Below are 11930 nucleotides of genomic sequence, written 5' to 3' on the forward strand. Positions count from 1 at the left end.
AAAAGCTTGGAAATAATTAGGACCAACTAACAACTCTAAAAAGTACATTAAGCACTAATTCAGATTAAGGATGACTAAACTTGATTAATAATCAAATTAGCAAACTGACACTCACTTAAACCAACTAAGGTCCAAAGGGTACACAACTAACCCTAATAGAACATAATTATGAGACATTCACATTTACTGAGCATGGAAAGATACATTCGTACATCTCACAATACAAAACTTGAATTACGAACAACAAGGTTTCAAAATTTAGCACATGGAGATCAGTTCTATTCCTCCATCGGTTTCCTCGACTAAAATATCTACACACTCATTGCACACATCAGTAGTCCAAAAAATCACATGTACATATATATGTATTAGTAATTCTTATAAATTGTAACATACATTAATAAGGGTTTCTTCATCCTACTTAATTCTTAACCATTTAAAAACTCTTAAATCAAAGTATCAATCCTACATTTATTGATTTCATCAATATACATATACATAAACCATTAAATAACAAACTCAAATATCTAAAAATAACATCACACAACATGAAATAATATAATATGTTCAAGTATCAGATAATGTCTCAACATCTCGATTCATGAGTAACAAAAAGATAAAGTAATAACTAAGGCTACGAAGGGTCGGGGCGAGGCCTCACATCCTCCCCCACTAGGCATGAACTTCCTCCTAGAGTTCATCAAAAGACAAGGGTATAGAGATTGCATCCGTGTTGCATCCTCCCAAGAAATCGTGACCTCATCGTAACATTCCCACTAGACCCTAACTTGGTCTAGCTCTCAACCTCGATGAGCTAGGGTCTGTCGAGCAATAATATGGATAGTCTCTAGCACTAACTGGCTAACCAACTCCACCTGTAGCCTCAATAGCTATAACCTGATGGTCAATCTGGCTGTTCTCAACGACTGCAAAAACTTTGTGGAACCTGCCCATGTATCCAAATGTCGGCTCTGAAAAAGTCGCTCTCTGACCACTGGATGACTACCCCTACAGACACTGTCTAGCTATATGACCCATGCCACCACAAGCGTAGCATGGCCCTCGGGTATAAGAACGTGTATCCTATGATCCTAACTGCTATGGGCCTCCTGATCTACTAGACCCACTGTATCCACCCCTGAAAGACTGCTGAGTCTGCACTGCCTATGACTGTGGGGTATGTACTTTTTGATCCTGCTATAATTGCCACTGCTTGGGCTTAGAGCCCTGATTACCCTGCAAGGGTTCCTGTTGCTGCTGCTGAGACTGTTGGCCCTTAGAGGACCCTATTGTATAGTTTTGATTCCCTTTCCAAGGGGGTTTCTGTTGGGTAGAGTTTCGATTCTAAGACCGATCCTGTGATTCCTATCTACCCCGGGTATCCTCTGCTACTAGTGTTATCTCCACTACCTATCTGAAGGTGGTAGGGAAGGCCATCCGAATTGGACCCTGAAGTGCAAAATTCAAACCCATGATAAAATGATGTACCCGTAGTTTCTCATCCTTCATGTATTCCACATGAGGAAGGAACTCGAGAAACCTACTCTCGTACTGAGCCACTATAAGACCTCTCTGATAAAGAGAATGGAACTTCTCTATCTGTTTCTGTCGAAAATGCTCTGACAAGTACCTCTCTTGAAATCTTTCTAGGAAAGACTCCCATGTGAGGGTATCCATCCTCACTCCACGTATGATCTCCTCCTGATGCCACCAATTGGAGGCATCCCCTCTCAACTGATGAACTGTGAGGCATGCCTTTAGATTACTCCCATAGGGTCATAATCCAAAGTAAAGTTGTAGGCTCTGCAACCATGCCTCTGCTACTGTTCCCTCAGTGGAACCCATAAATAATGGTGGCCCAAGTTGAATCAATTCCCTGATATCATCTCCTATATGTCTAGGAGGTCTGACAAATGGGGGTCCTCTCTGGTGTATTGACTCACCTTCATGCTCATCCTGCCCCTCTAATTGTCTCAGTGGGGGACTCCTAGTCCTCTCTCTGCCTTTGGGCTCACCTCCTTCGGGTCGCTCTACTTTCACTACTAGAATCTGCTAAACTAGCTAAACTATCGGTACTACCCTCTGTTGAACTACACCGATCAAAGTCTGAAGTGCATCTATAATGTCCTGATTCGAGTTTGGTGGTGGTGGAGGTGGTCCATCCCCCTATCCTGCTCTACCACCTCTCACCCTACAACCTCTACCTCGTTGGTTGCTTTGAGTAACAGGAATGCCCAAACTACGAGGGCAAAAACACACACAATTGAATGTTTAGTTTAAGTTTCAGAAGCATAAGGGTTTAAGGTTCCTAGTGTTGAAACATGGGCTCTGATATTTAGCTTGTCATGAACAACATTGTAGGGTTTCAATTTTAAATTTTTTATGGATAGTTGTTCAACATACCAATTTCATTGGGAGCCACTATCCTCCTTAGAAATTGCACCATTGACTACATTTCAAATAAAGGAAAATTTTTAAAATGTTCAGCATTTGATCTTTATGATCTGTATATTTTGTAATCGCAAACAACAAAAAAATTATGAAAATTTAGAATGAACGGACAAGGATAAGCTCCCTAAAAATTGCAAAAAAAAAAAGCCAAAAAGTAAAACAAATTTGTCAATTATATTATAGGTGAGTGTGAGAGCAATGAGAAGCAGTGGTTGTCAGCTGACCTAGGGCTCCATCCCTAGCCTGTGTCTATTGTGTGCCCCTTTTCGCTATTATTCTTCCCTATTCTTTTTGGGTTAATGGTTTTTGGAAAAATTTAGTGTGGGATTTGATTCTTCAAGCACATTTGAAGAAAATTTTAGATTGTGTTTTTTCTTGTTTGCATAGCAGTGCCTAGGATTTCTTCTTCGTTACTGAGCATGGATGGTTCTTCTCCAATTGTGCATGCAATGAGATTTGAATCATTTTTATTCAAGGAAGAGCTCAAAGATGAAAAAAGGTAATGGTTTTTTTCACATAGCCATCATCACCATGTTCTGGTTATTACTCCAGCAACAGTGATGGAGGACATTAAATTGGATCAAGCATGCTTTGATATGCAAATGTATTGGAATCTAGATTTCCTTATCTTCTCTTGAGGCATGGATCCACTATTCATGGTAGGTGGAAGGAGATATGGAGATCATGCTAGTAGGGAATAGCTATTTTTTTGTTGTATTCTCATGCATGTCTGATTGTGATCATGTGTTGGAAGGAGGCCCTTATTTCTACAACCATGTTAGGTTATTTGTCAAACCGTAGCATTCAAGATTTAATTAACCTGAGCATATCCCTTCAACAGTGCTAGTTTGGGTTTGCTTAGCTTGCCTTCCCCTGGAATTATAGTGAGAAGAAATGCTCTATCAAAATGCTACTTTACAAAGAAAGCGGACTGTAATTGTGCATCAATTACTCAATAAAAAGGTTATTTCTTTTGCTAGAGTTTGTGTTAAAATTAATTTGAATAACCCATTACTAGATTCTTTGCATATTTCTCTTGGGGCTTCTTCTTGAGTGCAACATATAGATTATGAATCCCTCCCTTTCTAGTGTTGGATATGGCATGAGTATGGTCATTTACAATGTCAATGTCCATGCAACTTGACTTCCAAAGGAGTGGATGGTTCTATGGTCGGCAATGGTGGTGGTTTGGAAGATATTGTAAGGAAAGGACAAGCTTAGATGGATAATATAACCAAGGGGAAGTATCAGTCGAATGCTACATGAAAGGGAAAGGCTCAAATGCAGGATAAGGATGGATTTACCCCTATTCACCCATGGGCTGAGGGGTGTGGTCAAAAGAGGCCATTGAAAGATAGATTATCTGATTTGGGTTTTAATCGCTTTGACGTGCTAGATAGAATGGCTCTAAAGGAGGCTATTCCTCATAGTGTCTCTTTTGACCTAATTTTCTAAGATGAGGGGCTTTTACCTAATGATGCTTGTGGGGCATCTCTGGTTGTGGTACATCAAAACTATGAAGTCCCTATAGCTCTTTTGTTGGATTCTCTTGTGACACCTGTGGTGTCAAAGGATAATGATGTTGTTCTGGCCAACTTGGTTAAGGATGTGCTAGCATCTGGTAAGGGTCAGGGGTCTCCTCTCCCCTTAGGGTTGATTCCTAGACCCTTTAGGTGGGTTTCCTTTACTCCTCCTCTAAGGAGTGGGCACAAAACAAACCAAGAGAAGATTAAACTCACAGGAGATATATTCATGGAATCTAGGTTAGTGAAACCATTGGATGCTCATTTTCCTCATTCTACTCAATGATGATTATTCTCTCATGGAATGTTAGGGGGTTGAATAGCATCCCTAGACAAAAGGCTATTCAGATTCTGGTGGTTGATCATTCTCCTAATTTTTTGTATCCAAGAGACTAAGCTCTCTACGAATTCTATGGTCCAACATGCCTCTAGTATTTGGACTCATGGGCAATGCTAGTGTGTTAGGGCTAGGGCAGTGTTGGTGGTTTGGCTATCTCTTGGGATCCATGGAAAATTTCTCCCCTTGGTTGGGAGTCTTCTTGCTTAGCTCTCTCTATGGTGTCTTCTACTTTTTAATTAGGAGAGGAAATCATGATTACTAATGTGTAGGTGCCTGTTGATTTTGTGGACAAGGAGGAACATTCGAGGCATATTCAATATGTTAGAAATTCTCACCTTTTTCATCTTTGGGTGTTAGCATGGGACTTCAATTCAGTCTTAAGTCTAGAGGAGAATAAAGGGGGTTTGGCTAGATTGGGGCCTTCTTCTACTCTTCTTGAGCAACATATATCACTTTTGCATCTGTTTGATGTTAAGCCTTCTAAAAATCTATATACTTGAAATAATCGAATGACTAGGGCTAATGCTATCTCAGAACATTTAGATAGATTTCTGGTTAGTGGCACCCTTAATTTCTCTTCAAAAATCCTAGACTGGAGGGGTTCTCATCATTGGCCAATTAAATTTTTTGCTATTGGGGCTTCTATTCCAAAGCATCCACTGTTTAAGTTCCCATTGATGTGGCTTCATGACTCCTCTCTTTTTTATTTTGTTTTAAGTTTGGTGGAGAGATGGCACTCCTACATATGGTACATTTATGTTTTCATTTTTTAAAAGGCTTCAACATGTTAAAAGGCAACTCAAGATATGGAATAGAGAATGTTTTGGGAACCTTCATTCTATGAAGAGGCTTGCTTAGGAAGATCTTGATGTCATCACAAGGCAGATTAGAGATCGAGATTTCTAAGAGGATCTTGGAAGGGATGAATCCCTTGCTTCTAGAGCTCTGGAAGTATGGGAACTTCATGAGAAAATTTTTTGAAAGAAAAAGGATAGATTTGATTGGCTCCAAGAAGGTGATCGAAACATTACTTTTTTCCATAAAACAGTGTAATCTGACTAGAATTATAGAAATATCTCTTCTTTAGTTAGTTCTAATGGTACCCAACTAACTTCCTTATTAGCTTTATTCTATGAGGCTACTTGGTACTTTTATACCCTCTTCTTTAAGGACTCTCCTCCTACTGATAATGAAGAAAATATTATTTTGTCTTGTATTCCATCCCTTATCACTCAGGAAATGAATGATTATCTCATGCGACCAATATCTTTGGAAGAGCTAGAGGAGGTTGTATTTGGCATGCCTAAGGGAAAGGCTCCTAGTCTTGATGACTTTCTAGTTGAGTTCCTTTAGGAATTTTGGGACATTATTAATCATGATTTTTTTGGGGTGGTTAAGGAATTCTATTCTAGCAAGCAAATGCTTTGGGCATTGAATTTGACTTTCTTGACTCTTATTGCAAAAAGACAGGGTATTAATCAATTGGATTTTTTTTGACTAATTGCCTTATGTAGTGCGGTTTACAAAGCCATTACTAAGTTGATTTTTGAGAGAATTAAAATGTGGCTGCCCATTATTATCTCAGAGGAACAAGTTGGTTTTTTTTTTGGAATAAAATGTTTTGATGAGGTGGTTATTGCTATTGAGGCCATTCACTCTATGGCTATTTTAAGGGAGAGAGCAATGTTTGTTAAGATGGATATGGCTAAGGCATATGATGGAGTTAAATGGAGTTTCCTAAGGAATATTCTTCTTACCTTTAGATTTAGCTTTGGTTAGGTGAGTTGGACTATGAGTTGTGTTACTTCTACCTCTTTTTCAATTTTTCTTAATGATCAACCTTCCCAACTATTTGATGGCTCTAAAGGCCTCCACGAAAATGACCCTCTCTCCCCATATCTATTCATTATCATGGCTAAGGGCTTGGGAAAATTCATTAAGTATTAGGTGTCCTAGAATTCTATACAAGGGTGGTGGTGGGGTAATGGTTTACCTACTCTTTCTCACCTTCAATTTGTTGATATTCTTCTCTTATGGGTCTTGCTAGGATTAAAGAAGCTGAAGCCTTTCGACATACACTAGATATTTATTTGGAAACTTCAGGCCAAAATGATAATGAGCACAAATATTCCATTTACTTTTTTAACAATCCTAATTCTATTTAGCAAAGTGTTGTTGATATCCTACAATTTCAAATTGGGTCACTTCCTTTGACTTATCTTGGCATTCCTATTGTTGTTTCTAGGCAACCACATCTCTTCTAGAAAAATTTGATTAAAAAGGTTTAGGATAAGGTAAATCATTGGAATTGTAGATGGATTTCTATTGCTTCTTAGGTTACTCTTCTTCAATTTGTTATCCAAGCTCTCCCTTCTTATAGAGGAATGGTTCACACTGCTCCTGTTTACTTTCTCAAGGAGTTTGTGGTCTTTCTCAAAAATTCCTTTGGAGTGGTAATTTGCATAGCACTAAATGGAGTTTGATTAGTTGGGAGATTGTTTGTAGGCCTAAAAAGGAGGGTGATCTTGGTCTTTGATTAGCTCTCTTAAGTAGTCAAGTGTTGGCTGCTAAGCTTTATTAGCGATGCTGCTTTTCACAACATCAACATTAGGCTTCTATTATTACCCATAAATATTTTCGTGGTGTTGATCCTTTCTTTTTTTCTACACTTCCTCTTGAAGGTCATTTCTCAATGGTCCGGCATACTCTGAAGACTTGTGTTGTGTTAGTCAAGAGACATATGTTCTGGATATGTAAGGGAGGCTTTGAGCCTTTGTTTTGGTCTGATGCTTGGGATGGATTCCCATCCATATTTTCCATGTACCCATATCTTTAGAATCTTTGTGATTCTTTTCATGCTATTGGATGGGATAAAGTGGCTCATTACAAGACTCCTTATCAATTGGGACTTGTTGTTGGTTACAGATGGAAGCACTCTTCTAATTGGCCTCCTAGAGGCATAGATGTAGATCATCAGGAGCTTTCTCAAATTTTGACCTCTATGGAGTGTTCCTCTTTGCTAGGTCTAGATATTTTGGCTTGGGGAGGTACCCTGTCTGGCAAATATCATGTCTCTGCAAGGTATCATAAGATAGCTAGACAATTCTTTGGGGATGCTATGGTCCCTTGGTGGAAGCAAGATTTTAATAAAGTTTCTTGGTCCAAGTGCATTTTTTTGATATGGCTAGTGGCTCATAGCCACTGTCCTAATGTATATTTTAAGGCCCCTCTTATTTTTATTTGTATGGTAATGGGCAGGAGTTTGTCTCCCATATTTTCTTCCATTGCTTCTTTTCTACTCAGCTATGGAACCTTTGGTGGAGTACTTGGGGTTGCTCTTGTAGGCATGCTGCCTCTTTCCCTAAGTTCTAGGCTTGCTTGAGTGGTGCTCCCTCCAATTCTTCTCCTCTCCATGCTGATTGGATTGTTGGCCCATCATTCATTCTATGGCATATCTAGATGGAGAGGAATTGACAAATAATCCAGGACTTTTTGATTGGTGTTATGCATCTTTGGTGGAAGATCTCACATTCTCTTCAGGAAACTATTCAAGTAAAGTGTGTACTTGATGGGGTATGGATTAGGTTGATCTTGCTATATGCAATCACCTCAATTTTCATCTTTAGGATGAGGTTGTAGCTCAAAGCTATCAAAGAGTGATCAGGCAGCCTCAACAATAGAGAAAACACCAGGTGAATTGGGATGGCCATTAGACTCCTCCTCCCCATGGAGTTCTAAAAATTAACACTAATGGTTCTTATCGGGGGAATCCAAACCCTGTTGGTATTGGTGGAGTGGCTCGTTGTAGTTTTGGTGATGTTAAATTTTTTTTTGTCAGTTCATAAGGGTGACTACACTAATAATTTGATGGAAGCTTAGGCCATTTTATATGTTATGGAACAATGTTGTTTGCAGGGATGGTGCAAGATTATCTATGAGACTGACTCCCAAATGGTGGTGAACTTGCTTTCCTCATAGGATCTTGATTATGTCAATTGGTAGCTAGCCACTATTTTCAATTGGATTCTTCTCTTTTGTACCTCTCTTGAGTTTACTAGGTTTACTTACATTCCTCATGAATGGAACAAAGTTGCTGATTTTTTAGCCAAATGTGCTTTTGGTCATGCTCTGGGCTAGAATATTATGGAAGGGGGAAACTTCCCTTTGAGATGGTGCAAGAATTTCATGAACTTGTTGCTCAGGATAGAGCTCCTTGTTGAGCTCTCCTTGTTGTAATCATTTCTATCTTAATAAATTTGTTCCCCTCTTTTTCCTAATTTCAAAAATAAATTAAGCACTAATGACTCTAAAGTGTATGATTACAAAATTTCATAATAATAATAATAGTAATCTCAACAAAAATTGTGAATATTATTTTATGTACAAATTTGTTTTGGTTAGTGGTCGTAGGATTGAAGCCCATCCACTCTCTGACAGAGTGTATTAAGTTAACAACAACACAAATTCCTATATTAAATCTTTGTAAAATACTCTATTTATAAATAAAAATTAAATATATCAAACATCATTGCACAGTTCAACCACATTTTTCCCACCACTCATCAAGATTTCTTATTTCTTTTGCCTATACTTGGCTTTCTCAACTACATTGTTGAGTTTACCCTTGTCAGACAAAACCTTGAAGAAATTTTCAAAAAAGTCTGCATAGTTACGCTTCTTAGTTTCATTCTCCCTCTTCCAACTTCTCATCTTCTCATCTTCCATTAATATCTTCTACTTCAAAGTTTCAATCTTAGATTACGTCTCTGTCAAAATCATCATGAGGCTTCCTTCATCCATCTTCCCTCTCAATTCCTCTACAACTTGATCTTTTCTGCTCTGGAGATTCTCCAGACGGGTAACATACTCTTCTTTCCAATCTTTTATAACACCCAACACAGTCAACTCAATGTTGTTTTCCATGTATTTCTCCAATCTTTGTTGAAATATTGGGTGAACAACATTCAACCAATCCAAACCATCTGAATTTCTATCAAAGCAGATAAGAGAGATGGGCCCTTCCTTCATCCCATCTAATTCATAAACAATGTTATCAACTGGAAAATAGATAATGAAATTGATCCCATAAATTTGAGACATAGAAGTAGAAGCCTCTTCTTCTTTTGAAAAATTATTGTGAGCTTCCCAACGTACATTGTTATTTGTAATAGAAAGAGATTTGAGTAGTGGTGTGTTAAAATTTCTACTGCACTCCTTCAAATTGGAGATTTGTGGACCAATTTCCACATGAGATGGGTAGTTCATGAGTGTGGAAATTATGGCATAAGTTGCACACACATTCTTGAGTTGTTTCTTTGAACAAAAGAGATTCACAAGATCGAATACAGGTCTATTATCATTCTTTGGTAATCTGTAGTTGGGCAGGAAGACAATGCCATTAATGGGTAAAAGGTCATTTAGACATTGTGAGTCCAGAGAATGTAATTCCTCTACTCCAACTCCCTTCACTTCCATTTCACAAATAATTTGTATCAGAACACCTTGTTCACATTTAACTAAATGCCAAGACATTTTCAACTGTTGGTAAATGCAAATAATGAGATTTAACTTGCCTTATCTGGAGGGTTTTAGAGAAGTAGGGTAACAGTGGTTCCATCAATTATAAATAGTGTATTTTTTTGGAAATTAAGGTTGAGATAATTAGTTTATTTGGAATGCCGACATAAAAATTAAAAACATTTTTAAGGAAAAAGTTAAAGTGATTTAGATTTTAGTTAGAAATAGAGAAAGTTTTAGAAATTCCTATAAGAATTTTTCTTTAAGATGATCAATGTAATTAAAATGCCCGCTTTAGAAAAGGTTAGATATTTGTATACATAATATTATATATTTCTTTTGGGAAATTTCTAATAGTTTGTAAAAAATATTAAAATGGGTAGAAGATCATTTAGACAATTCCCCTACTCTACCTCCTTTACTACCGTTTCTCTAATGACTTGTATGACTTGTATGATTTATTTGTCTCACCTAAGAAATAATAAAATAATACATGATAATAAATTAATACATTGACCTAAGTAAAATTAAGTAAAATGTAAAAAGTAAATACTTATTTACACCGACACCCCCTTAAGTACAACTTAGGGGAATGCACTTAAGCTTCTGAAAGCTAGGATGAAATGAAAGATGGGTCCCAACTAATAGGCCATGCTAGGTACCCATGTACATAATTTAATGCAATATCTCATAAAGTGGAGAAAGAGGGAGAACCTCATGGAAAAAATGATCCCCCAAAAATAGAGATGAAAAGACAAGATGCATGAATGGATGGAGTAATCAAGACCCCCACCATTACAACATACATCAAGTATATACAAAAAAATTAGTATAAGAAGAAAAATACCCCATAAGAGGAAAAAGTCCCCTCATAAGAGAGTAGAAGAAGAGAGAAAAGATAGTCCTCCACCCCCTGAAATGTAAAGTGTCAATCAGTGATAGTTGCTCCAAGGTAGAAGCTAGTCCATCAGTGCTGAATAATGTTCCTCCCCTTTGGAAGAAACAATGGAAAAGGTACAAGTTAGAAACTTTCCCTATGTGTAGAAAGAATGTCAATGATGATTGGTGTCTCTAAAACCTTCTCAACTATCCTTATGTTGATGCTACTGGTTGCCCCTTCCAAGACTACTAAAAAGAATGAGTGCAAATCTAGCAAGGATAGATGTAGAACTTGTCCCAAAGAACCAACTATTTCCTTTAATGATAAAGAGACCTACTACAACTATTCTACATAAGGATCCACAATCATATTAACTTGTGAAGATTGATAATGTAGAGAATGGAAAAGAGGGTTAGAGTGAGCCCTTACAACAATTGAAGAAGGATCATCATCGTCAAAGAGAAGATGTATATCATCGATGATGTCCCCCAAGTTTTCTATGTATGATTCCAAAAACAAACCTAAAATATATGCTATGTAGTCATCCCCTATTGCTAGAGCTAGAAGACAAGGTGTACCATGTTGTGTTGGACCTATCACTATGGCAATATATTCATGTGGAATGTGTCAATGTTGCAACTACAGACTGCAACTATCAATAGGATCCCACATATTTGAATCTATTGAATCACTATCACTACTGTCATTATCAATTTCCACAATGTATGAAGTGTGAAGAGGATTAGAGGATAAGCTGGGTGAACTTTCCTCAAAGTGAACATTCCCCTAAATGAAAATCTCATGTGTCTTAGGATCCATAAGTCTATATGCCTTAACACTCTCTTCATGTCCGATGAAAGTACAAGGACTTGGTGGTGGTGCCTTACATTCCCTAGAAGATATGTTTGCCCATGCTAGACAACTAAAGACTCTAAAGTGTTTCGCAACTAATTTTATGTTGCACCATGCCTCAAAAGAAGTCTTCCCATCTAAGGCATTATAAGGAGACCTATTAAGTATGTGATTTGCACTACTTATAGCTTCAATTTCAAATGTAGGATCAAGAGACATGACTTGTATCATGCAACTTACCATAGATTTAAGAGTCTGTAACCTCAGTGCTACAACATCTATCTTATGTAGACTGAATGTTGGTGGATTTTGAAGATCAATACCCTCAAGTTTGCAAAAGTATTTAAGTCTTGTGTTCACATATCTT

General features: G+C 37.6%; 1 pseudogene; it reads right to left on the reverse strand.

The window, feature by feature from the left end:
• Window positions 1-9072: 9072 nt before the first annotated feature.
• LOC149558033 (ubiquitin carboxyl-terminal hydrolase 2 pseudogene) lies at window positions 9073-9789 on the reverse strand (annotated as a pseudogene).
• Window positions 9790-11930: the final 2141 nt, after the last annotated feature.

This window comes from Cupressus sempervirens, chromosome 5 (assembly GCF_028749045.1).
Source record: "Cupressus sempervirens isolate cs-2001-9-10 chromosome 5, ASM2874904v1, whole genome shotgun sequence".
Classification (NCBI taxonomy): domain Eukaryota; kingdom Viridiplantae; phylum Streptophyta; class Pinopsida; order Cupressales; family Cupressaceae; genus Cupressus; species Cupressus sempervirens.